This window comes from Somniosus microcephalus, chromosome 2 (assembly GCF_052327205.1).
Source record: "Somniosus microcephalus isolate GS21.2 chromosome 2, FLI_Smic_1.0, whole genome shotgun sequence".
In the NCBI taxonomy this organism is placed as follows: domain Eukaryota; kingdom Metazoa; phylum Chordata; class Chondrichthyes; order Squaliformes; family Somniosidae; genus Somniosus; species Somniosus microcephalus.
In genome coordinates this window covers 377,217,487-377,244,058 of record NC_140988.1, presented here as the reverse complement: position 1 = coordinate 377,244,058, position 26,572 = coordinate 377,217,487, and the positions used below count along the sequence as shown (strand labels likewise).

The window sequence follows — 26,572 nt, the reverse complement described above, 5'->3', positions numbered from 1 at the left end:
TTAGGGAGGGAGTTAGAGAGCTTAGGACCTTGGCAACGGAAGGTAAGGCCACCAATGGTGATGCGAAGGAAGTCGGGGATGCGCATGAGGGCAGAATTGGAGGAGCGCAAAGATCCTGAAGGGTTGTAGGGCTGGAAGAGGTGACAGGGATAGGGAAGGGCGAGGCCGTGGAGGGATCTGAACACACGGGGAGGTTGAAACTGCTGCCGTTCGAGCCACTAACATCAAGATAATTGACAAAAGCGAGGAAGTCATGCTAAACCGTTACAAATTACAGGTTAGGCCTCAGCTGGAGTATTGTGTCCAATTCTGGGCACCACACTTTAGGAAGGATGTCAAGGTTTCCTTTCCGAAAGGAAATTAGAGAACCAGTTGGGTTTTTACAACAATCCGACAACTTTCATTGTCACTTTTACTGATACTGGCTTTTTATTTCATTATTATTATAAAAAACAGAATTCAAATTTTCATACGGCCATGGTGGGATTTGAACACATGTTCCAGAACACTGGGTTACGTAGATTGGGCGACCGCTTTGCGGAACACCTCTGTTCAGTCCGCAACCGTGACCCCGAGCTTCCGGTCGCCTGCCACTTTAATTCTCTGCTCCACTCCCACTCTGACCTCTCTGTCCTCGGCCTCTTACACTGTTCCAATGAAGCTCAGCGTAAGCTCGAGGAACAGCACCTCATCTTTCAACTGGGCACTTTATAGCCTTCTGGACTCAACATTGAGTTCAACAAATTCAGACAATAACTTCTGCCCCCAACCTTTCGGGCGGCAGCTGTTGATGATTCTGCCATTCCCATTTACGCCTCCTCTAGACCAGTCTTTTGTTTCTTTACTTGTCTCATTACCCTCTCCTTTTGCCTTGCACCATCATCCCTTTTGTCATTTAATCTCTCCTGCCTTCCACCCGATCACAGACCTTCCCTTTTGTTCTTTCCTCCCCTCCCGCTTTCCCTGCCCCTGCACTTGCTTAAAACCTGTTACATCTCCAGCTTTTTCCCAATTCTCATGATGGGTCATCGACCTGAAACGTTAACTTTGTTAACTCTCCCCACATGCTGCCTGACCTGCTGAGTGTTTCCAGTATCTTACATGGAAACATAGAAGATAGGAGCAGGAGTAGGCCATTCGGCCCCTCGAGCCTGCTCCGCCATTCAATGAGATCATGGCTGATCATCCAAACTCAGTACCCTGTCCCTGCCTTCTCCCCATATCCCTTGATCCCTTTAGCCTTAAGAAATATATCTAACTTCTACTTGAATATATTTAATGAATTGGCCTCTACTGCCTTCTGTGGTAGAGAATTCCACAGGTTCACCACACTCTGGGTGAAGAAATTCCTCCTCATCTCTGTCCTAAATGTCCTACCCCTTATCCTTAGACTGTGACCCCTGGTTCTGGACTCCCCGACCATCGGGAATATCCTTCCTGCATCTAGTCTGTCCAGTCCTGTTAGAATTTTATAAGTTTCAATGAGATCCCATCTCATTCTTCTAAACTCCAGCGAGTACAAGCCCAATCGACCCAATCTCTCCTCATACGTCATTCCTGCCATCCCAGGTATCAGCCTGGTGAATCTTCGCTGCACTCCCTCCATGGCAAGAACATCCTTCCTCAGATAAGGCGACCAAAACTGCACATAATACTCAAGGTGTGGTCTCACCAAGGCCCTGTACAACTGCAGCAAGACATCCTTGTTCCTGTACTCGAACCCTCTCGCTACGAAGGCCAACATACCATTTGCCTTCTTAACCGCCTGCTGCACCTGCATGCTTACCTTCAGGGACTGGCGCACAAGGACACCCAGGTCTCGTTGCACTTCCCCTTCTCCCAATCTATTGCCGTTCAGATAATAATCTGCCTCTGTTTTCTGTTTTTATCTCTGGATTACTAGTCCAGTAACCGTGTCCTACAATATTTAACCTCCACCTGAACGGATCATTAGGTTAGCACCTCCAACAAGGCAGCACTCCCTCAGTACTGCACTGGTGTGTCAGCCTACATTCGAGCTTCTGATTCAGCGGTGAAAGTGCCTCGACCTGAGCCAAGCTGACACGAATATGCCTGGTCAATGCCAAAGGGAGGTTTTTTAAGTTGCCGAGATTTCAGTTTGAACGTCTGGTCTTAACAACACCCTGCAACAATTAATGACGACAATTTGCATTTATATAGCGCCTTTAAAGTAGTAAACACGTCCCCAAGGCGCTTCACAGGCGTGTAATCGGACAAATTTGACACCGAGCCGCCTAAGCAGCTGAAGGCACGGCCGCCAATGGTGGGGTGAAAGAAAAAGAAAGACTTGTATTTATATATGTATTTCTATAGCTCCTTTCACAATCACCAGCTATCCCAAAGCGCTTTACAGCCAGTGAAGTACTTTTTGAAGTGTAGTCACTGTTGTAATGTAGGAAATGCGGTAAATTGTGGACAGCAAGCTCCCACAAACAGCAATGTGATAATGACCAGATAATCTGTTTTTTTAAGTCATGTTTACTGAGCGATAAATATTGGTCAGGACACCGGGGGTAACTCCCCTGTTTTCTTCGAAATAATGCCGTGGGATCTTTTACGTCCACCTGAGAGAGCAGATGGGGCCTCGGTTTAACGTCTCATCCGAAAGACGGCACCTCTGACAGTGCAACGCTCCCTCAGTACTGCACTGGGAGTGTCAGTCTCGATTTTTCTACTCAAGTCTCTGGAGTAGGACTTGAACCCCACAACCTTCTGACTCAAGAGTGCTGCCCACAGAACCAGGTCTGATACACAAGTGAAGGAAGTTGGGGATGTGCAAGAGGGCAGAATTGGAGGAGCGCAGAGATCTCGGAGGGTTGTAGGCGGTTACAGAGATAGGGAGGGTAGAGGCCATAGAGGGATTTGAACACAAGGGAGGTTAAAACTGCTGCTGCTCGACAGTTTCCCCTCCCTTGTCTCTAGGCTTGGTCGGGAAAATTCAGCGAGGATTCCCCCTTCTCAGCGACTGCTGCCGGATAAGTGTGAGCACTTTGGCTGTGGATCGGGACTGGCTCGGGAATGCTGGCTCTCTGCAGACAGATACCCTGACAACACTCACTGGCCAGGCTCAGAATGGGGAAAGAAGTGGAGGGGGGAGGGCGGCAAACAATGCGCCTGTGGGACCAAGGCAGAAGAAACAGTCAGCAGTTTCAGAATAGAAAACCAGAAACACGGTGGAACCCCGTTGGACACAGCACTGATCGGACAGGGAGACGCAAAGTGTATTCCTCGTTGAATAGGCCAAAGGGTTAATAGTTAATTTGTGACATTTGTTGCTAAGAATAATAAAGAAAGCAAGTATTTCCATGTGTGTGCAAATCAATTAAATAAGTAGAGATCTTTGTATTGGGGCACGAGGCCAGGGTAGCACTTTCAACATGACGCGGGCCCCCTTCCTACACAAGGATCACTGCATTCCAGGAAAAGCTCCCTCAAACTCGTAACTGAAACCCTTTATAGATGCAGCATTATTAGGCTCAGGCAGAACGAACCTTGACCACCGGTGCCCTCAGGAGATTGTATTCACCGTCGGGCTGCACTTTGAAGCACTGGCGAGGTACGCAGTTACTGACTGATCTTCGGGGGCAGACGCTGTCAATGTGACTGCTGCACGTGTGGGTTTCCCCAAGTACTTTCGCCCACTACTACTTCTGCTGCCCCTGTATATATGGGATCCCCGCCAGTACTGCCGCCCCTGTATATATGGAATCCCCAATAGTACTGCTGCCCCTGTATATATGGGATCCCCACTAGTACTGCCGCCCCTGCATATATGGGATCCCCAATAGTACTGCCGCCCCTGTATATATGGAATCCCCAATAGTACTGCTGCCCCTGTATATATGGGATCCCCACTAGTACTGCCGCCCCTGTATATATGGGATCCCCAATAGTACTGCCGCCCCTGTATATATGGAATCCCCAATAGTACTGCTGCCCCTGTATATATGGGATCCCAACTAGTACTGCCGCCCCTGCATATATGGGATCCCCAATAGTACTGCCGCCCCTGTATATATGGGATCCCCAATAGTACTGCCGCCCCTGTATATATGAGATCCCCAATAGTACTGCCGCCCCTGTATATATGGGATCCCCAATAGTACTGCCGCCCCTGTATATATGGGATCCCCAATAGTACTGCCGCCCCTGTATATATGAGATCCCCAATAGTACTGCCGCCCCTGTATATATGGGATCCCCAATAGTACTGCCGCCCCTGTATATATGGGATCCCCAATAGTACTGCCGCCCCTGTATATATGGGATCCCCAATAGTACTGCCGCCCCTGTATATATGGGATCCCCAATAGTACTGCCGCCCCTGTATATATGGGATCCCCAATAGTATTGCTGCCCCTGTGTATATGGGATCCCCAATAGTATTGCTGCCCCTGTATATATGGGATCCCCAATAGTACTGCTGCCCCTGTAGATCCCCAATAGTACTGCTGCCCCTGTATATATGGGATCCCCAATAGTACTGCCGCCCCTGTATATATGGAATCCCCAATAGTACTGCTGCCCCTGTATATATGGGATCCCCACTAGTACTGCCGCCCCTGTATATATGGGATCCCCAATAGTACTGCCGCCCCTGTATATATGGAATCCCCAATAGTACTGCTGCCCCTGTATATATGGGATCCCCACTAGTACTGCCGCCCCTGCATATATGGGATCCCCAATAGTACTGCCGCCCCTGTATATATGGGATCCCCAATAGTACTGCCGCCCCTGTATATATGGGATCCCCAATAGTACTGCCGCCCCTGTATATATGGGATCCCCAATAGTACTGCCGCCCCTGTATATATGAGATCCCCAATAGTACTGCCGCCCCTGTATATATGGGATCCCCAATAGTACTGCCGCCCCTGTATATATGGGATCCCCAATAGTACTGCCGCCCCTGTATATATGGGATCCCCAATAGTACTGCCGCCCCTGTATATATGGGATCCCCAATAGTACTGCCGCCCCTGTATATATGGGATCCCCAATAGTATTGCTGCCCCTGTGTATATGGGATCCCCAATAGTATTGCTGCCCCTGTATATATGGGATCCCCAATAGTACTGCTGCCCCTGTAGATCCCCAATAGTACTGCTGCCCCTGTATATATGGGATCCCCAATAGTATTGCTGCCCCTGTATATATGGGATCCCCAATAGTATTGCTGCCCCTGTATATATGGGATCCCCAATAGTACTGCTGCCCCTGTATATATGGGATCCCCAATAGTATTGCTGCCCCTGTATATATGGGATCCCCAATAGTACTGCCGCCCCTGTATATATGGGATCCCCAATAGTACTGCCGCCCCTGTATAAGAACATAAGAACATAAGAAATAGGAGCAGGAGTAGGCCAATCGGCCCCTCGAGCCTGCTCCGCCATTCAATAAGATCATGGCTGATCTGATCCTAACCGCCAATCCACTATCACAGAACCATCTCCTGAATCTAACAGAATTAGACACACGAAATAGGAGCAGGATCAGGCTACACGGCCCCTGGGCCCGCTCCGCTACCCACAGGGCCATGACCAATCCGAACCTAGACTCATGTCCAATTTCCTGCCCGCTCCCCGTAACCTTTAATTCCCTTTACTTCTAGGAAACTGTCTATTTCTGTTTTAAATTTATGTAATGATGTAGCTTCTACAGCTTTTTGGGGCAGCATATTCCATGGACCTACCACCCTCTGAGTGAAGTAGTTCCTCCTCATCGCAGTTTTGAAAGAGCAGCCCCTTATTCTAAGACTATGCCCCCTAGTTCTAGTTTCACCCATCATCGGGAACATCTTCCCCGCATCCACCCGATCCAACCCCTTCACAATCTTATATGTTTCAATAAGATCGCCTCTCATTCTTCTGAACTCCAATGAGTAGAGTCCCAATCTACTCAACCTCTCCTCATATGTCCATCCCCTCATCCCCGGGATTAACCGAGTGAACCTTCTTTGTACTGACTCGAGAGCAAGTATGTCCTTTCTTAAGTATGGACACCAAAACTGTACGCAGTATTCCAGGTGCGGTCTCACCAATACCTTGTACAACTGAAGCAATACCTCCCTATTTTTATATTCTATCCCCCTAGCAATGAAAGCCAACATTCCATTGGCCTTCTTAATCACTTGCTGCACCTGCATACTAACCTTTTGAGTTTCGTGCACCAGGACCCCCAGATCCCTTTGTACTTCAGTACTTTCCAGTTTCTTGCTATTAAGATAATAACTTGCTCTACGATTTTTCCTGCCAAAGTGCATAACCTCACACTTTCCAGTATTGTATTCCATCTGCCAAATCTCTGCCCACTTACTTAGCCTGTCTATGTCCCCTTGCAGGTTTTTTATGTCCTCCTCACTCGCTACTTTCCCTCCCATCTTAGTATCATCTGCAAACTTTGATATGTTACACTCGGTCCCCTCCTCCAAATCGTTAATATAGATTGTAAAGAGTTGGGGACCCAGCACTGACCCCTGCGGAACACCATTAGTTACTGATTGCCAGTCTGAGAATGAACCATTTATCCCAACTCTCTGCCTTCTGTTAGATAGCCAATCCTCTATCCATGCCAGAATATTACCCCCAATCCCGTGATTTTTTATCTTAAGCAATAATCTTTTGTGTGGCACCTTGTCAAATGCCTTTTGGAAGTCTAAATACACTACGTCCACTGGTTCCCCTTTATCCACCCTATACGTTACTTCCTCAAAGAACTCCAGCAAATTTGTCAAACATGACTTCCCCTTCATAAAACCATGCTGACTTTGTCCTATTAATTTATGATTATCCAAATGTCCTGTTACTGTCTCCTTAATAATGGACTCCAAAATTTTACCTATCACAGATGTTAGGCTAACCGGTCTATAGTTTCCAGCCTTCTGTCTACTGCCCTTTTTAAATAAGGGTGTTACATTAGCAGTTTTCCAGTCTGCCGGGACCTTTGCCGAGTCCAGGGAGTTTTGGAAAATTATTACCAATGCATCCACAATCCCTACCGCCACTTCCCTCAAAACCCTAGGATGTAAGCCATCAGGTGCAGGTGATTTATCCGCCTTGAGTCCCATTATTTTACCGAGTACCACTTCCTTAGTGATTTTGATCGTGTTTAGCTCCTCCCCCCCTTTAGCCCCCTGTTTGTCCAGTGTTGGGATATTCTTAGTGTCTTCTCAAATCAAATCAAAATAACTTTTATTGTCATTGTTAGTGCACAAGTGCAATACAACGAAATGTAGGCTTGCGGCTCCCGAGAGTGTACAATTTGGATTAGGACACTTAAACATTTCAACATACATTTGTACATATATATTAGCATAAATATGACCATAATAAAGTGCATCGGCAGATGTGCAGGCTTTAGTGTTTATTTGTGGAGTTCAGTAGGATGACAGCCCTGGGAAAGAAGCTGTTCCTAAATCTGGTCGTACGGGTGCGAATGCATCTGTAGCGTCTCCCAGACTGATGTAAAATATTCATTCAGTGTTTTTGCCATCTCCATGTTTCCCACCATTAATTTCCCAGTCTCATCCTCTAAGGGGCCAACATTTACTTTAGCCACCCTTTTTCTTTTTATATAACTATAAAAACTCTTACTACAGGTAGACTATCCTTTATCCGAAAACCTCGGGACCAGCCGAGTTTCGGATAAAGGAGAATTTCGGATTTCGGAAGGTGGGCCGGCGGGGTCCGCGGGGGGGTCGGCGGGGGGTCGTACGCACGACTTACGCTGAACGAAAAAACCTTCGGTTTTTAGAGGGTTTCGGTTTTCGGAAGTCCGGATAAAGCGTAGTCTACCTGTATCTGTTTTTATATTTTTTGCTGATTTACTTTCATAATCTATCTTCCCTTTCTTAATCAATCTTTTTGTTATTTTTTGCTGGCTTTTAAAGTTTTCCCAATCTTCTATCCTCCCACTAGATTTGGCTACCTTATATGCCCTTGTTTTTAGTCGAATACTATCCTTAATTTCTTTACTTAGCCATGGATGGCTGTCTTTTCTTTTACACCCTTTTCTTCTCAGTGGAATATATATTTTTTGGAAGTTGTAAAATAACTCCTTAAATGTACACCACTGATCATGTATCGTCTTACCCTTTAATCTATTTTCCCAATCCACTCTACTCAATTCCGCTCTCATACCTTCATAGTCTCCTTTATTCAAGCTTAGCACGCTTGTTTGAGATCCAACCTTCTCACCCTCTAATTGAATATGGAATTCAACCATGTTATGGTCACTCATTCCAAGGGGATCCTTTACTAGGACATTTTTAATTAATCCCGTCTCGTTACACAGGACCAGGTATATATGGGGTCCCCAATAGTACTGCCGCCCCTGTATATATGGGGTCCCCAATAGTACTGCTGCCCCTGTATATATGGGATCCCCAATAGTATTGCTGCCCCTGTATATATGGGATCCCCAATAGTACTGCCGCCCCTGTATATATGGGATCCCCAATAGTACTGCTGCCCCTGTATATATGGGATCCCCAATAGTATTGCTGCCCCTGTATATATGGGATCCCCAATAGTACTGCCGCCCCTGTATATATGGGATCCCCAATAGTACTGCTGCCCCTGTATATATGGGATCCCCAATAGTACTGCCGCCCCTGTATATATAGAGAGACAAAGAAAGACTTGCATTTCTATAGCGGCTTTCAGGACCACCAGACGTCCCAAAGCGCTTTACAGCCAATTAAGTACTTTTGAAGTGTAGTCACTGTCGTAATGTAGCAAACGCAGCAGCCTATTTGCGCACAGCAAGCTCCCACAAACAGTAATGTGATAATAACCAGATAATCTGTTATAGTGACGTTGATTAAGGGATAATTATTGGCCAGGACACCGGGGAGAACTCCCCTGCTCTTCTTCGAAATAGTGGCCGTGGGATCTTTGACGTCCACCTGAGAGAGCAGATGGGGCCTCGGTTTAACGTCTCATCTGAAAGATAGTTTCCCTCAGTACTACTGCCCTTTTACACACAAGTTCCCCCCATACTACAATCTTTGTAGATATGGAGGCTATTCTTCACATGTCTGTGCCATTGGGCTATTCGACCATCGGCAGCCATCGCAGAGAGACCAATCCTGGCCTCACTGGCGTCTGTACACACACACATTCCAGCAGCAGGGAATCAGTAGCGGCAACAGGGCTGATTTTTGCTCTCGTGCTCCTCCCAAAGTTCGGGCGCTGAGGTCACTTGCAGTGTTCTTACCCCAATGGCAAGATTAGATTTTTAAAAATATTTTTTCCTGGGATGTGGGCGTCGCTGATTAACCATCCCTAGTTGCCCCTTTAGAAGGTGGTGGGTGAGCCCCTTCTTGAACCGCTGCAGCCCGTGTGGTGAAGGTGCTCCCACAGTGCTGTTAGGGAGGGAGTTCCAGGATTTCGACCCAGCGACGATGAAGGAACGGCCAACATATTTCCAAGTCAGGATGTTGTGTGACTTGGAGGGGAACTTGGAGGTGGCAGTGTTCCCATGCGCCTGCTGCCCTTGTCCTTCTAGGTGGAAGAGGTCGCGGGTTTGGGAGGTGCTGCCGAAGAAGCCTTGGCGAGTTGCTGCAGTGCATCTTGTAGATGGTACACACTGCAGCCACGGTGTCCCGGTGGTGGAGGGAGTGAATGTTTAAGGTGGTGGATGGGGTGCCAATCAAGCGGGCTGCTTTGTCCTGGATGTTGTCGAGCTTCTTGAGTGTTGTTGGAGCTGCACTCATCCAGGCAAGTGGAGAGTATTCCATCACACATTCAGTACAGACCAGGGGGGCGGGGCGGGGTTCAATCCTGGTCGGTGTACGATGCCCCGAAGTACTCAATCCTCTTGGGCACAAGGAGAATTCCATTGTCAGGAATGCAGGGACATCACAGAAGGTCGCACAGGTTGGTGACTCGTTCCGTTGTGGCACAATCTCAAGCTGATGACTCCCCGCGGGATTAACGTATGAAACCTGTCTCTGCTGGGCTGCCCTTGTGGAACTGCAGGTTGGAGGTGAAGTGCGTCCCAAGATTGGAGTGCAAAAAAGGGTCACCCTCCGCCTATTGTTCTTTCAGCTGCTCGGAGACAAATCCCGAAGGACAAAGTGCCCAATTCTGGCACCTTAACCGGTGAATGCGGCCCCGAGATAAAGAATGGTAGAGAAAGATAAGCACTGTGGGAGGGGGAGGAATATGCCATTTTTGGTATAAAATGTTTAAAGAGCTGCAATGATCAGTAACTAGAAGGCTTAAAAAGCTGGTGGCCTTCCCCCACCTGCCACTCAGCAGATTCAGTTCTTTGATCCGATTCCTTTATTTATGGGATTTGTCTTAACCACCACTTTCTTACGCTAAACAATAGAGAACGTTCCCCGTTGTCTGTGCCGATTTCACCAAACCCACCCAGGGCAGCACTGGCCTCAGTGCTTCAGGCCAAGGAGGTGAAAATCAACCACTCACTTCGGTTCATGATCTAGCAGCCTGTGCGGAGAGTAAGGAATGAACTTGTATTTATGTCACACCTCGGTGTATTCTCGGGACGTCCCGAAGTGCTATGCGCTCAACGACAACACATTTTATTTATATAGCGCCTTTCACGTGGCAAAACGTCCCAAGGTGCTTCACAGGAGTGTTATTAAACAAAATTTGACACCGAGCCACATAAGGAGATATTAGGGCCAGGTGAGCAAAAGCTTGGTCAAAGAGGTAGGTTTTAAGGAGCATCTTAAAGGAGGAAAGAGAGGTAGAGAGACAGAGGGGTTTAGGAAGGGTATTCCAGAGCTTAGGGCCCTGGCAGCGATGGCTGGCCACCAATGGTTGAGCGATTAAAATCGGGGATGCTCAAGAGGTCAGAATTAGAGGATTGCAGAGATCTCGGGGGGTTGTAGGGCTGGAGGAGATTACAGAGATAGGAAGGGGCAAGGCCATGGAGGGATTTGAAAACAAGGACAAGAGTTTTTAAATTGAATCTTTGCTCAACCGAGAGCCAATGTAGGTCAGCGAGCACAGGGGTGATGGGTGAACGGGACTAGGTGCGAGTTAGGACACAGGCAGCCGAGTTTTGGATCATCTCAAGTTTACGGAGGGTAGAATGTGGGAGGCCAGCCAGGAGTGTGTTGGAATTGTCAAGTCCAGAGGTAACAAAGGCATGGATGAGGGTTTCAGCAGCGGATGAGCTGAGGCAGGGGCGGAGTCGGGCGATGTTCTGGAGGTGGAAATAGGCGGTCTTAGTGATGCCGTGGATATGTGGTCGGGAGCTCATTTCAGGGTCATATATGACACCAAGTTTGCGAAGAGTCTTGTTCAGCCTCAGACAGTTGTCAGGGAGAGGGATAGAGTTGGTGGCCAAGGAATGGAGTTTGTGGCAGGGACCGAAGACAATGGCTTCAATTAATTACTATCGAGGAGAAGGCCCACCATCCTCTACTCAGGACTACAAGGGATGAGCAATAAATGCGGCTTAGTCAGCTTTACCCGCACCCCGAGAATGAATAAAGAAAAGTCCCTGTTACCTAGACAAAGGGCTGCACAGCTCGCGCACAGCAAATTAATCTGTTTTCTGCCGGGGTTGGTTAAGGGGAGAAAGGCAGCTCCTCGAGTATTGTTGCAGCTACACCCAACCAGGCAAGAGTTAACTGGGAGTTCTCCTGCTAACATGGTTACCTTTCCTTTCCTCTGGCAATGCAGCACTCCCTCATTACTGCACTGAAGGGTCAGCCTCGGTGATGCGGTCAAATTGCAGAGTGTGACCACCTCAGCCAGCACACATGTGTTTGTGATCATTTTTTTTTTATTCGTACATGGGATGTGGGCGTCGCTGGCAAGGCCAGCATTTATTGCCCATCCCTAGTTGCCCTTGAGAAGGTGGTGGTGAGCCGCCTTCTTGAACCGCTGCAGTCCGTGTGGTGAAGGTGCTCCCACAGAGCTGGTAGGGAGGGAGTTCCAGGATTTTGACCCAGTGACGATGAAGGATCGGCGATATACTTCCAAGTCAGGATGGTGTGTGACTTGGAGGGGAACTTGGAGGTGGTGGTGTTCCCATGTGCCTGCTGTCCTTGTCCTTCTAGGTAGTAGAGGTTGTGGGTTTCTGGTGTGCGTGTGAGAGCAAGAGAGAGAGAGAGAGGAAGAGAGTGAGAAAAAACAGAAAATGAATACTGGGTGAGGAGAGAATCAGGCTCAACTTTGATGCTTTCATCATCAAACAGCCTGCTGCCATTCACTATAGAGGCCCACACACGTAGAATGGCCACTTGGGTGAGGTACCAGAGGGTGATTAGCGCTGGCGGAGCTGTACTCCAACAAGAGTCGGCACTTTCAAGAGAGTAGGGGAATAATGGTCTGAAAGAAACCCTAGTTTCCTCTCTGCAAGTACCAGTACAGAGCTGAAAAGAGGCGCTCTCAAATATTAGTATCAACTATACACGGCCCGCTGCTTCAACAGGGCTTGGGCGGCCACTGAAGGGAGATCTCCTGAATAGTTGGTGTGCATTAACGAAGGCCCCTTGCCCAATTACACGAGGTACAATTCCACTGCCGTTTACCATCAAAGTACCAACTCTTTGTAGTATTTTTTTTCCTCAAGAAAAAAATTAAACGTACTCTGTTTTTCATCTTCGAACATCTGGAAATCCTCTATGCTGCGGCTTCCTAATTCCGACTACTATTAAGTGGAATTTGGAGGAATAGAACCGCAAAACATTTCTTCATTTGTGGCGTTTCATAAGTGGACTCCATCCCACCACAGCCTCCTGGCCCTCAGACTTGAACTTTGGACTGTTTCACATTGGCTCCTCCCTGCCCCCTCCTTACGGCTGCTTCAAGTCTCTTCTAATCTCTGCCAGGCCTGCGTAATCCAAAATCCCTCTCGTCAGCATTCTGGTTGCCATGCCAGACCCAGCCCATTACTTCTTTCTTATTTTTTGGCCTCTCTCGGGTCCCTTTATCTGCTTCCTCCTTCCCTTCTACACACTTGGCTGTTCCACTTTGCATCCTTACCTCACCACCACCACCTCTCTCTCGACCCTTCCACTGCCTCGGTGTTATCCGAGGCCATCACCTTCGGCACCCACCGTCGCCAATTCCAAACCCCCCTTTCTCAGGCTGAACCAGACTGTTAGCAACCTCGCCGTCCTATCAACCCCGAGCTGAGCTTTTCACCGCATATCCTCTCCATCATGAGAACCGACTACTTTCACCTCCACTCCTAGCTCAGCCCATCTGCCGCTGAAACCTCAATCCATGCCTTTGTCCACCTCCCGACTCAATTACTCCAATGGTCAGTTTAACCTCGGGTAGTGGGGAAGCTTTTAGAAACGATAATCCAGGACAAAATTAACAGTCACTTGGACGATTGTGGATTAATTAAGGAAAGCCAGCACGGATTTGTTGAAGACAAATCGTGTTTAACTAACTTGATCGAGTTTTTTGATGAGGTAACAGAGAGGGTTAATGAGGGTAATGCGGTTGACGTGGTGTACATGGATTTCCAAAAGGCGTTTGCTTAAGTGCCACATAATAGGCTTGCCAGCAAAGTTGAAGCCCATGGAATAAAAGGGACAGTGGCAGCATGGATACAGAATTGGCTAAGTGACAGGAAACAGAGAGTAGTGGTGAACGGTTGTTTTTCAGACTGGAGGAAGGTGTACAGTGGTGTTCCCCAGGGGTCGGTTCGAGGACCACTGCTTTTCTTGATATATATTAATGACTTGGACTTGGGTGTACAGGGCACAATTTCAAAATTTGCAGATGACACAAAACTTGGAAGTATAGTGAACAGTGAGGAGCAGAGTGATAGACTTCAAGAGGACATAGACAGGCTGGTGGAATGGGCGGACACGTGGCAGATGAAATTTAACACAGAAAAGTGTGAAGTGATACATTTTGGTAGAAAGAATGGGGAGAGGCAATATAAACTAAAGGGTACAATTCTAAAGGGGGTGCACGAACAGAGAGACCTGGGGGTATATGTGCACAAATCGCTGAAGGTGGCAGGGCAGGTTGAGAAAGTGGTTAAAAAAGCTTACGGGATCCTGGGCTTCATAAATAGAGACATAGAGTACAAAAGCAAGGAAGTTATGATGAACCTTTATAAAACACTGGTTCGGCCTCAACTGGGGTATTGTCCCATTCTGGGCACCGCACTTTAGGAAGGATGTGAAAGCCTGAGAGAGGGTGCAGAAAAGATTTACAAGAATGGTTCCAGGGATGAGGGACTTCAGTTACGTGGATAGGCTGGAGAAGCTGGGGTTGTTCCCCTTAGAGCGGAGAAGGTTAAGAGGAGATTTGATAGAGGAGCTCAAAATCATGAGGGGTCTGGACAGAGTAGATAGAGAGAAACTGGTCCCATTGACAGAAGGGTCGAGAACCAGAGGACACAGATTTAAGGTGATTGGCAGAAGAACCAAAGGCGACATGAGGAAAAACTTTTTTACGCAGCGCGTGGTTGTGATCTGGAATGCACTGCCTGAAAGGGTGACGGAGGCAGATTCAATCGTGGCTTTCAAAAGGGAGTTGGATAAGTACCTGAAGAAAAAAAATTGCAGGGCTGCGAGGAAAAGGCAGGGGAGTGGGTCTAGCTGAAGTGCTCTTGCAGAGAGCCGGCACAGGCTCGACGGGCCGAATGGCCTCCTTCTGTGCAGTAACCATTCTATGATGCTATGATTTTATTCTCCTGACTGGCCACCCATCCTCAATAAACATCAACCTCGCTGGCCTAAATTGGATCCCGGTCCGCCATCAACTCAAAAGTCCTAGTGCCAGATAGAAACATAGAAGATAGGAGCAGGAGTAGGCCATTCGGCCCCTCGAGCCTGTTTAATGAGATCATGGCTGATCATCCAAATTCAGTACCCTGTGTAGAAGATGATGCCTTTCTGACTCAGGTTACTTGGTGTTGCTCAGCCAGGTATTGTTTGGAACGAAAAATAGAAAAGCAGAGTATTTTGTAAATGGTGAGAGATTGGGAAATGTTGGTGTTCAGAGGGACCTGTGTCCTTGTACACGAATCACTGAAAGTTAACATGCAGGTACAGCAAGCAATTAGGAAAGCAAATGGTATGTTAGCCTTTATTGCAAAGGGATTGGAGTATAAGAGTAAAGATGTCTTACTGCAATTATATAGGGCCCTGGTGAGACCACACCTGGAGTATTGTATACAGTTTGGTCTCCTTACCTAAGGAAGGATATACTTGCCATAGAGGGAGTGCAACAAAGGTTCACGAGACTGATTCCTAGGATGAGCAGATTGCCCCATGAGGAGAGGTTGAGTAGACTAGGCCTATATTCTTTAGAGTTCAGAAGAATGAGAGGTGATCTCATTGAAACATATAAAATTCTTAAAGAGCTTAAAGAGAGGGTAGATGCAGGGAGGATGTTTCCCCTGGCCGGGGAGTCTAGAACCAGGGGTCTCAGTCTCAGAATAAGGGGTCGGCCATTTAGGACTGAGATGAGGAGAAATTTCTTCACTCAGAGGGTGGTGAATCTTTGGAATTCTCTACCCCAGAGGGCTGTGGAGGCTCAGTCATTGGGTATATTCAAGACAGAGATCAACAGATTGTTGGATACTGAGGGAATCAAGGGATATGGGGATAGTGAAAGTGGAGTTGAGGTCGAAGATTAGCCAGGACCTTATTGAATGGCGGAGCAGGCTCGAGGGGCCAAGTGGCCTACTCCTGCTCCTATTTCTTATGTCCTTATGTTTATCACTACTTAACTGCCATGTAACACCCAGCTTTCTCACTTGACTTGTGAACGGTCAGCTGAGCCAAGTAGGTATTAGGCGGCAGCTATTAATACAAACAGGGAAGTCATCAGGGACTGCAGAGGCTGAGTGCATCTCAACAGTTCAAAATACACAATCTTTCTAAAAATAAAAAACGACCTGCTTGGAACTGTTTTTATACAGTATTTTATGAGATTCAGGCATCCCCAGAACCTGTACAGACTTGAAGAATCTATATTGTCGGGGCACAGAATTTGCTTGGGCTTTTCTGCGTGTTTTAGAGGCTCTGATCGCCATTTTTGAACCTGCTTTGGTACAGGAGTATCCTGCGGTATCCATTCAGACTCCCACACACACAGCCTGGTGGAATGTTAACTTTTTAAACTGGAAAGTTTAACTTCTTTTCTATTTTTAAAAAATGTGTTCATGGGATGTGGGCGTCGCTGGCAAGGCCGGCATTTATTGCCCATCCCTAGTTGCCCTGGAGAAGGTGGTGGGTGAACCGCTGCAGTCCCGTGCGGTGAAGGTACTCCCACACAGTGCTGTTAGGGAGGGAGTTCCAGGAATTTGACCCAGCGACGATGAAGGAGCGGCCAAGATATTTCCAATTCGGGATAGTGTGTGACTTGGGAGGGGAACTCGCAGGTGGTGGTGTTCCCATGCGCCTGCTGCCCTTGTCCTTCTAGGTGGTATTGCTTGGCATCTATTGCCCATCCCCAATTGCCCTGTGAAGGTGGTGATAGAACCAAGTGTCTCACTGGGCCACTTCAGAGGGCACTTAAGGGTCAACCACACTGGTGTGGGACTGGAATCATAGCTAGGTCCAGAACAGGTAAGGTCGGCAGCTTTCCTTCCCTAAAATACATCAGTGAACCAGTTTTATTTTTTACGGCAATCCAACTGCTTCAAGGTCACTTTTACTGACACCAGCTTTCTAATTACCAGATTTTTTTGAAAACGAAATTTTGGTCGCCTTATCTGAGGAAGGATGTTCTTGCCATGGAAAGAGTGCAGCGAAGATTCACCAGGCTGATACCTGGGATGGCAGGAATGACGTATGAGGAGAGATTGGGTCGATTGGGCTTGTACTCGCTGGAGTTTAGAAGAATGAGAGGGGATCTCATTGAAACTTATAAAATTCTAACATGACTAGACAGACTAGATGCAGGAAGGATGTTCCCGATGGTCGGGGAGTCCAGAACCAGGGGTCACAGTCTAAGGATAAGGGGTAAGCCATTTAGGACAGAGATGAGGAGGAATTTCTTCACCCAGAGAGTGGTGAACCTGTGGAATTCTCTACCACAGAAGGCAGTTGAGGCCAATTCATTAAATATATTCAAGAAGGAGTTAGATATATTTCTTAAGGCTAAAGAGATCAAGGGATATGGGGAGAAAGCAGGGACAGGGTACTGAATTTGGATGATCAGCCATGATCTCATTAAATGGTGGAACAGGCTCGAGGGGCCGAATGGCCTACTCCTGCTCTTATCTTCTAGGTTATGTTAAATTCTCAAACTGCCTTGGTGGGATTTGAACTCGCGTTGGCTGGATTATTAGTCCAGGTCTCTGGACTGCACTACTCGACACCTAAAAAGAAACCTGGATGAGTAGCTAGCCCGATGGCCTCATACCATTAAAGACACTGCTATTGTAGACACTCGAGTGGCAGGTTCAGTGCACACAGTCTGTGCTTAGTTAGAAAGAAAGACTTGTATTTATATAGCACCTTTCACGACCTCAGGACATCCCAAAGCGCTTTTCAGCCAATGAAGTACTTTTTGAAGTGTAGTTGTAGTGTATGTACCTTTAAGAGAGAACTACTTTTACAGCTCCTGTATACTGTAGTACCGGCAGTGACCACACCTGTATATAAACCTTGAGCATGCCTCTGTACCCCCAGTCTTGAGACTACCCTACTCCAGTAAACACCTGTTGATTGTTAAGTTACAGCATCCGTGTAGTTATTGAAAAACATCATACTCTCAGAATCACGGATCTAACAGTGGCAACGAGTGTCGATTCGAATCTACCTGCAACTCTGCATTTCCCTTCGAGGATTCGCTCCGGGAGGGCGGTGGAAGAAAGTCGAGGCCAGAAGCACGGGCGTCGACCACGAGCAACCGCCCAGTCGTCCGGCAGAGAGTGAACATCGCAGGAGAGGCTGTTGAGAGCCGGGCTTGGTTCCCCAGCCACGACGATCAGCAACAGACTGACAACAGGTACAGCGCAGACCCTTCCCGGACAGCGGCGGCTGGAGCCGACCGACGGCAGAGAAAAAGCCGAGCAGCGTCGACGGGGTAAGAGAGAGGGTGAAGCGCACAGGGCGCAGCCGGGGGTTGAAAACCGAGCGGCGTCGAGGAAAAACAAAATGGAGAGAGAGAGGGTAAAGCAGCAGCCGGGTTCAGGACCGAGCGGCGGAAACGGGAAAGGTGCACAGGAAAAAAAAACGCGCAGAGCACAGCCAGGGCTCAAGGGCTGAACAGTGTCCGTGGGGAGAAGAAGGGAGAGCGCAGGAGACGCCATTGAGCCGCGGAGAAGAAGGAAGAGCGCGGGAGACGCCATTTTTAGAAGCCGCAGCGGAGAAGAAGGGCGAGTGCGGGAAGAAAGGAAAGCGCAGGAGACGCAACTTTGTGCCAGCGGAGAAGAAGGGAGAGCGCGGGAGATGCCATTTTTGACAGTTAAATCACACCCAGGGATGCCGAAGAGTGGCAATATCTCTACGTTCGACAATGAAGTCGAAGATTGGGCGACATATGTGGAACGTATTGAGGTGTACTGCAGGGCGAATGAAGTGCCAGATGCTAGGAAAGCACTGGTTTTGTTAAATTCCATGGGTGCAAAAACTTATGGGTTACTGCGAAACCTAATAACCCCAGAGAAGCCCGTGAATAAGAATTTCGAAAGCATAGTAGAAATCCTACAGGACCACTTAAACCCCACACCGCTGCTGATAGCAGAAAGATTTAAGTTCCATAAAAGGAACCAACATAAAGACGAAAGCAATGCTGAGTACTTAACGGAACTGCGCAAGCTATCGAAACACTGCCAGTTTGGAGTGGGACTAGCAGATACGTTAAGGGACAAGTTTGTGTGTGGGCTTCAAAGTGAAGGAACCCAGAAACGGCTTCTATCAGAAAAGGATCTTACGCTGGACAAGGCTTTCAGCATGGCAGTATCACACGAAGCAGCCGCAAGGGGCGCGGCAGAGATACAACGGAGACCGCAAGAATATGGCACCAATGAAATGTCCTATGGAACAGGGAAGTGTTATCGTTGCGGCAGAACAACACACGACCAGAAGGATTGTTGGTTCAAGGACCAAGTGTGCAGGCAGTGTGGAAAAGCAGGACACATAGCAAGAGTCTGCAGGTCTGGGAAGAAAACCAACAGCAAGAAATCTCCACAGGAGAAGTACAAAAAGGTACATAAGGTGATGGACAGTAGTTCAGACGAACAGAAAAGTGATACAGACTCCGGAAGCAAGGAGCTGGGTTGTCTGAAACTACATAAGGTAACCAAAATGGAGGATCACCAGACTATCTGGGTTACACTCAAGATAGACAGAGTCCAAGTGAAAATGGAATTGGACACAGGATAAACCAGTCATAAACCAAAGGGACTACAAGCGGCTATTTTCACATATACCCTTGAAAGCTACAGAGATTGTCTTGAAGACGTACACGGGGCAAAAAGTCTACCCCAAAGGAAAAATAAGGGTGAAAGTGATATACAAAGGCCAGGAAATACCTAAAATGGACCTATATGTATTGCCAGATGGAGGATCACCACTGCTAGGACGTGAATGGATCCAGAAGATACAATTAGATTGGCATTCCATACAGGTTCCATGAAGGTTGAGGCCAAAAAGGATGACGACGTCACACCTGGACGACTGTCAAAAATGCTGACTGACGCAAAAGAAGTGTTCCAGGAGTGACTCGGAACACTAAAAGGCATAACAGCAACGATTAAAATAGAGGAAAATGCAAGCCCGAAGTTTCTTAAGGCCAGACCAGTGCCTTATGCGATCAGACCAGCCGTCGAAGCAGAGCTGGAAGGGTTGGAACGTTCAGGAGTACTGTCCAAAGTAGACTGGAGCGAGTGGGCTATACCCATCGTTCCTGTAATGAAGAGGTTGTTGAGTAATACGCCTGGGGAACCAAAGAATGTCCGCATCTGTGGGGATTTTAAGGTGACAGTGAACCCAGTCCTTCACACGGTACAATATCCGCTTCCACGAATTGAGGATATTTTCGCCTCGCTATCTGGAGGTAAACGCTTCACCAAAAATTGATCTAGCCCAGGCGTACTTGCAAATGGAGGTAGAAGAAGCCTCGAAACAATACCTCACGATCAACACTCATAAAGGTCTCTACCAATACAACCGGCTGGTGTTCGGGGTAGCATCGGCTCCGGCTATTTGGCAAAGGGCGATGGATCAAGTCCTGCAAGGGATTCCAGGGACCCAGTGTTATTTGGACGACATCCTGGTCACGGGCGAAAATGACAGTGATCACCTCGCCAACTTGGAGAAGGTGCTCACCAGATTAAAGGAATATGGGCTACGAGCTAATCGCCACAAGTGCGAGTTTTTCCAGAAACAGATCTCGTATTGTGGCCACGTTATCGATGAAGAGGGGTTACATAAGTCCCCTGAAAAGATTGAGGCAGTAGTCAAGGCTCCAGCACCGGAAAATGTGTCACAACTGAGGTCGTTCCTCGGGCTGGTAAACTACTACCATAAGTTCTTACCAAATTTGTCTACGGTATTACACCCACTGAACACCCTACTGCAAACAGGGGTACTATGGAAGTGGAATGACGAACGTAAACGAGCTTTCCAGAAGTGCAAAGAATTGATCACATCAAAAGCGGCATTGGCCCATTTCAACCCAGCACTACCAATTTGTTTGGCATGTGATGCATCACCCTATGGTATTGGAGCGGTGCTGTCGCACAAATTCCCAGACGGGTTGGAGAGGCCAGTAGCCTTTGCGTCTCGGTCACTAACCTCAGCCGAGCGCAACTACGCCCAGATTGACAGGGAGGCCCTCAGCCTAGTATGGAGAGTAAAAAAATTCAACCACTATCTGCATGGGCAGAAGTTCACCTTGCTGACTGACCACCAACCACTTGTCTCCATCTTTAATCCAAAGAAGGGCGTTCCGGTGATGACTGCACAACGGTTACAAAGATGGTCCCTGTTTCTAGGGGCGAATCAATATGAAATAGAATATAAAGGCACGAAACAGCATGGAAACGCTGATGGGCTATCACGCTTGCCACTGCCTACTGTGGAGGAAGCACCAGCAGTGGACCCTATCGAGATATTTTATTCGTCAATAATTGAACGATTGCCAGTAACGAACGCGGATATAGAGAAGGAGACCCGCAATGATCCAACGCTGTCTCGGGTATATGATTTGACGGTGAGGGGATGGCCAACACATGGCGACTCACTGTTGCCAGCATTCTCATCCAGGAGAGAACAGCTGTCAGTATGCCAGGGGACAGTGATGTGTGGATCCAGAGTGGTGATTCCACCTAAGTTAAGGGAGAGAGTGCTAAATGAGCTTCATGAAGGTCATCTGGGAGGGGTAAAAATGAAAAGCCTTGCTAGGGCTTATGTGTGGTGGCCGGGAATCGATCAACAAATCGAGGACCTAACCAAGAGCTGCTCAGGATGCCAGAAGGTCCAAAATGCACCACCACATGCCCCTCTACACCCATGGGAGTGGCCCTCCTCTCCATGGCAACGGGTGCATATTGATTTTGCTGGTCCATTCATGGACTCAATGTTCTTAATAACAGTGGATGCTCACTCGAAATGGCCTGAGGTGATAAAAATGTCCTCAACCACCACAGAGAAAACGATTGCAGTCCTACGGACCATATTTGCCAGGAACGGCTTGCCAGAGCAGATTTGCTCTGATAATGGACCACAGTTTGTGTCCGAAGAGTTTTGGAAATTTATGAGAAGGAATGGGGTAAGGCATTACACATCCGCCCCGTATCATCCAGCCACAAATGGATTGGCTGAGAGGTTCGTACAAACCTTTAAAAAGGCGATAAAGGCCATGTGCGACGATGAAATTCCACTACAACATAAGGTGGACAATTTCTTATTAGCCTACAGAAATGCGACACATGCAGTTACCAACCAGACCCCGGCCATGATGTTCTTCAACCGAAGGTTGAGATCTCGTCTGGATTTGCTCAGACCAAATGTGCGAAGAAATGTTGAGGATAAACAATTCCAGCACATCAATGAGAAGCCGACAAGGAGCTTCAACGTAGGACAACCAGTCTTGGCCCATGACTACCGAACAGAGAAATGGCAACTCGGAACGATATGCACAAGGCAGGGGCCATTAATGTACACAGTGGATGTCGGGGAGAACATTGTGAGACGCCACGTCGATCAGATCTTAGCGTCACAGGAACGAGTCAACCCCATGTCTCGCGTACCTGGGGATGAACCCGACATACCGGTAGCATCTACCTCAGAACCAGTAGCAGTGGAAACCGATGAACTAATCGACGAAAAGGGGCCAGAATCGCCTCCGCACCAAGAACAAGAACCTCAGGAAAGGCGCTATCCCGAAAGGATCAGGAAGCCGCCCCAAAGACTGAATCTATAAATGGACTATTGTTGTTTAATGTGCATGTTAAAGTGTTAATTGTTATTTGAATATTAGGGGTACTGCTAATCTAAAAGGGGAGGAATTGTAGTGTATGTACCTTTAAGAGAGAACTACTTTTACAGCTCCTGTATACTGTAGTACCGGCAGTGACCACACCTGTATATAAACCTTGAGCATGCCTCTGTACCCCCAGTCTTGAGACTACCCTACTCCAGTAAACACCTGTTGATTGTTAAGTTACAGCATCCGTGTAGTTATTGAAAAACATCATACTCTCAGAATTACGGATCTAACAGTAGTCACTCTTATAATGTGGGAAACGCGGCAGCCAATTTGCACACAGCAAGCTCCCACAAACAGTAATGTGAAAATGAACAGATAATCTGTTTTTAGTGATGTTGGTTGAGGGATAAATATTGGCCCCAGGACACTGGGGAGAACTCCCCTGCTCTTCTTCGAAATATCGCCATGGGATCTTTTACGTCCACCTGAGAGAGCAGACGGGACCTCGGTTTAAGGTCTCATCTGAAAGACGGCTCCTCTGACAGAGCAGCGCTCCCTCAGTTCTGCACTGGAGGGTCAGCCTAGATTATCGTGGTGAAGCCCCTGGAGTGGGACTTGAACGCACAACCTTCTGACTCAGAGGTGAGGGTGCGGCCCACTGAGCCATGGCTGACACCGTTAAAGACACTGCCCGTGTGCTGTTGTAGACACTCGAGTGGCAGGTTCAGTGCACAAGTCTGTGCTTAGTTATTGAATCTCAGTTGGGAGGAGGGAATATTCAGTCAGGACTCCAGCTCCTGATTCGAGTGGCATCAACAGGATTGGAGTCAGCCCGTAGTGTGCACAGCTCACTGGCATTCGCTGTTCAGGCTCTCAACACAAGGTACCAGGGGGCAACTGATGCCAAGCAGTCAGCACCTTCAGCATAAAGAGCTGACGCCATGGTCCTCCTGTTTCTGAGGGGTGGGTGGGCGGGGGGGTTAGAGTTTTAATGAGACACAAGATGTATGGGCCATTGTTCGTAACCGTTTCGCAACCAATCAGACTTCAGGAAATTGAGTGTGGAGTTGTTTAATTTTATTTATATTTCCGAACTTTTAAACTCTTCAGATCCCTGGATCAGGAATAACACAGGCGAGGCTGGGGCTGTAATCAGAGAGTGTCCTCAGTGCTAACAGTAGCGCAGTTGTTTGAAAAGTTACAAATATGTTAACAATTACAGGGGGGAGCGGGGACCCGAGAGTCTGTGCCGTTAATTATAGAGCCCGGTTATCAAAGGACTCGTTAACAAAGGCACCAATAAAATCACTGTTAAAATAAACCCACATTAATCTCGGAATACAGTAGTACACGCAATCAGGACAGGCTCCCTCGCTGAATGCTTCTCTTAAGCCAATGATCTGCCACTGCACTAAAAACTTTCCATCCGCAGCTCCTGATCAGTTTCAGGTTTAAATGTCGAGTCTGAGGGATGGGGAACGGAAAGAAAAGTAGACGCTGGTTTGGAATGATTCAGCAAGGACACAGATAAACACTCGCCTCTGATGTTAGTAGGCTGTGGATTCAAGCTACACTTCAGAGACATGAGCACAAAATCCAGGCTGGCACTCCCAGTGCGGTACTGAGGGAGTGCCGCACTGTCGGAGGTGGCGTCTTTCGTTGGAGACGTTAAACCGAGGCTGCGTCTGCTCTCTCAGGTGGATGTAAAAGATCCCATGGGCACTATTTCTAAGAAGAGCAGGGGGAGTTCTCCCCGGTGCCATTATTTAGCCCTCAACCAATATCACTAAAACAGATTATCTGGTCATCGTCACATTGCTGTTTGTGGGAGCTTGCTGTGCGCAAACTGGCCGCTGCGTTTCCTACATTACAACAGTGACTGCACTTCAAAAAGTAATTCATTGGCGGTAAAGCGCTTTGGGACATCCTGAGGTCGTGAAAGGCGCTGGAGAAATGCAAGTCTTTCTTTCTGTTCTTTCTTTCAGTAAAAGGCGAGAACTCGAGCGTCTCGCGAGCACACGCCAGGAATCGTTCCATCCTAAGTCGTACTTGAGATTGCACCAACTGGATTAAGATCATAAGAACTAGGAGCAGGAGTCGGCCATACAGCCCCTCGAGCCTGCTCCGCCATTCAATAAGATCATGGCTGAACTTCTACCTCAACTCCACTTTCCCGCCCGATCCCCATATCCCTTGATTCCCTTAGTGTCTAAAAATCTATCGATCTCAGCCTTGAATATACTCAATGACTGAGCAACCACAGCCCTCTGGGGTAGAGAATTCCAAAGATTCACCACCCTCTGAGTGAAGAAATTTCACCTCATCTCAGTCCTAAATGGCCGACCCCTTATCTTGAGACTGTGCCCCCTAGTTCTAGTCTCTCCAGCCAGGGGAAACAACCTCTCGGCATCTACCCTGTCAAACCCTTTAAGAACTATATATGTTTCAATGAGTTCACCTCTCGTTCTTCTAAACTCTAGGCGATATAGGCCTGGTATACTCTATCTCTCCTCATAGGACAACCCTCTCATCCCAGAAATCAATTTAGTGAACCTTCATTGCACCCACTTTAAGGCAGGTATATCCTTCCTTAGGAAAGGAGACCAAAGCAGTACCCCAGGTGTGGTCTCACCAAATCCCTATATAATTGTAGCAAGACTTCCTTACTCTTATACTGCAACCCCCTTGCATTAAAGGCTAACATACCATTTGCCTTCCTAATTGCTTGCTGCAACTGCATGTCAACTTTCTCTGATTCATGTACAAGCACCCCCCAAATTCCTCTGAAGCCCAATATTTACTATAGAATCATAGATGTTTATGGCATAGAAGGAGGCCATTCGGCCCATCATGTCTGTGCCGGCCGAAAAAGAGCTCTCCAGCCTAATCCCACTTTCCAGCTCTTGGTCTGTAGCCTTGTAGGTTACGACACTTCAAGTGCATACCCAAGTTATTTTTAAATGTGATGAGAGTTTCTGCCTCTACCACCCTTTCAGGCAGTGAGTTCCAGACCCCCACCACCCTCTGGGTGAAAAGGTTCTCCTCAACTCCCCTCTAATCCTTCTACCAATTACCTTAAATCTACGTCCCCTGGTTATTGACCTCTCTGCTAGGGGAAATAGGTCCTTCCTATCCACTCTATGTGGGCCGCTTATAATTTTATACACCTCAATTAAATCTCCCCTCAGCCTCCTCTGTTCCAAAGAAAACAACCCCAGCCTCTCCAATCTTTCCTCATCGCTAAAATTCCCCAGCCCAGGCAGCATCCTCATAAATCTCCTCTGCACCCTCTCTAGTGCAATCACATCTCTCCTGTAATGTGAGAACTGTACACAGTACTCTAGCTGCGGCCTAACTAGTGTTTTATACAGTTCCTGCATAACCTCCCTGCTCTTATATTCTATGCCTCGGCTAATAAAGGAAAGTATCCCGCATGACTTCTTAACCACCTTATCTACCTGTCTAGTCTCTCACCTATTAAAAAATATTCTGCTTTTCCATTCTTCCTACCAAAGTGGATAATTTCACGCTTCCCCAGATTATACTCCATCTGCCACCTTCTTGCCCAATCACTTCACCGGTCTATATCCCTATGCAGCCTCCTTACGTCCTCCTCACAGCTGACTTTTCCACCTAGCTTTGTATCGCCAGCAAATTTGGATACACTGCACTCGATCCCTTCATCTGGGTCAGTGCTACAATTACCCTCAGTGGGCCTGGGTTAGTGAGGGAGAAGGGGGTTAGAATGAGGCCACTCCCGACTGCTGCCCTGCGTGAACGTGTGCGTTGGCATGGATACCAGGCGAGGAGATCACAGCCTCTGCTGTGATGTGCCGAGTGGTCGAATAGCCCGAGAGCCCATCACCATCTTGGCTGAGATAATGCAGGGTCGGCGTCTTCTGGGGAGGAGGAAGAGGGAATGGCCCAGGGAGAAGAGGACAGAAAGGGCCGAGCCAAGACGGTAATTTGTTCTCAGGATGTGGGCATCGTTGGTGAGGCTGGCAATTGTTGCCCGTCCTCAGTTGCCGAGAAGGTGGTGGTGAGACTTATCCATGAACCGCCGCAGTCCTTGTTGTGATGGTGCTCCAAAAATGGTATTAGGTAGGGAATTCCGGGACACTGACCCAGCGGTGGTAAAGGAACGGGTGTGATATGTCTAAGTGATGATGGTACTTTTAACGATACCTGGAGGGAATGATAGTGGA

General features: G+C 47.8%; 1 protein-coding gene across 2 annotated transcripts in view; it reads right to left on the bottom strand.

Annotated features, from left to right (window-relative positions):
• The window catches only part of LOC147123782 (exocyst complex component 6B-like), an 860,046-nt gene that overhangs the window by 209,090 nt on the left and 624,384 nt on the right, over positions 1-26,572 (bottom strand). The gene's annotated exons all lie outside the window — the stretch shown is intronic.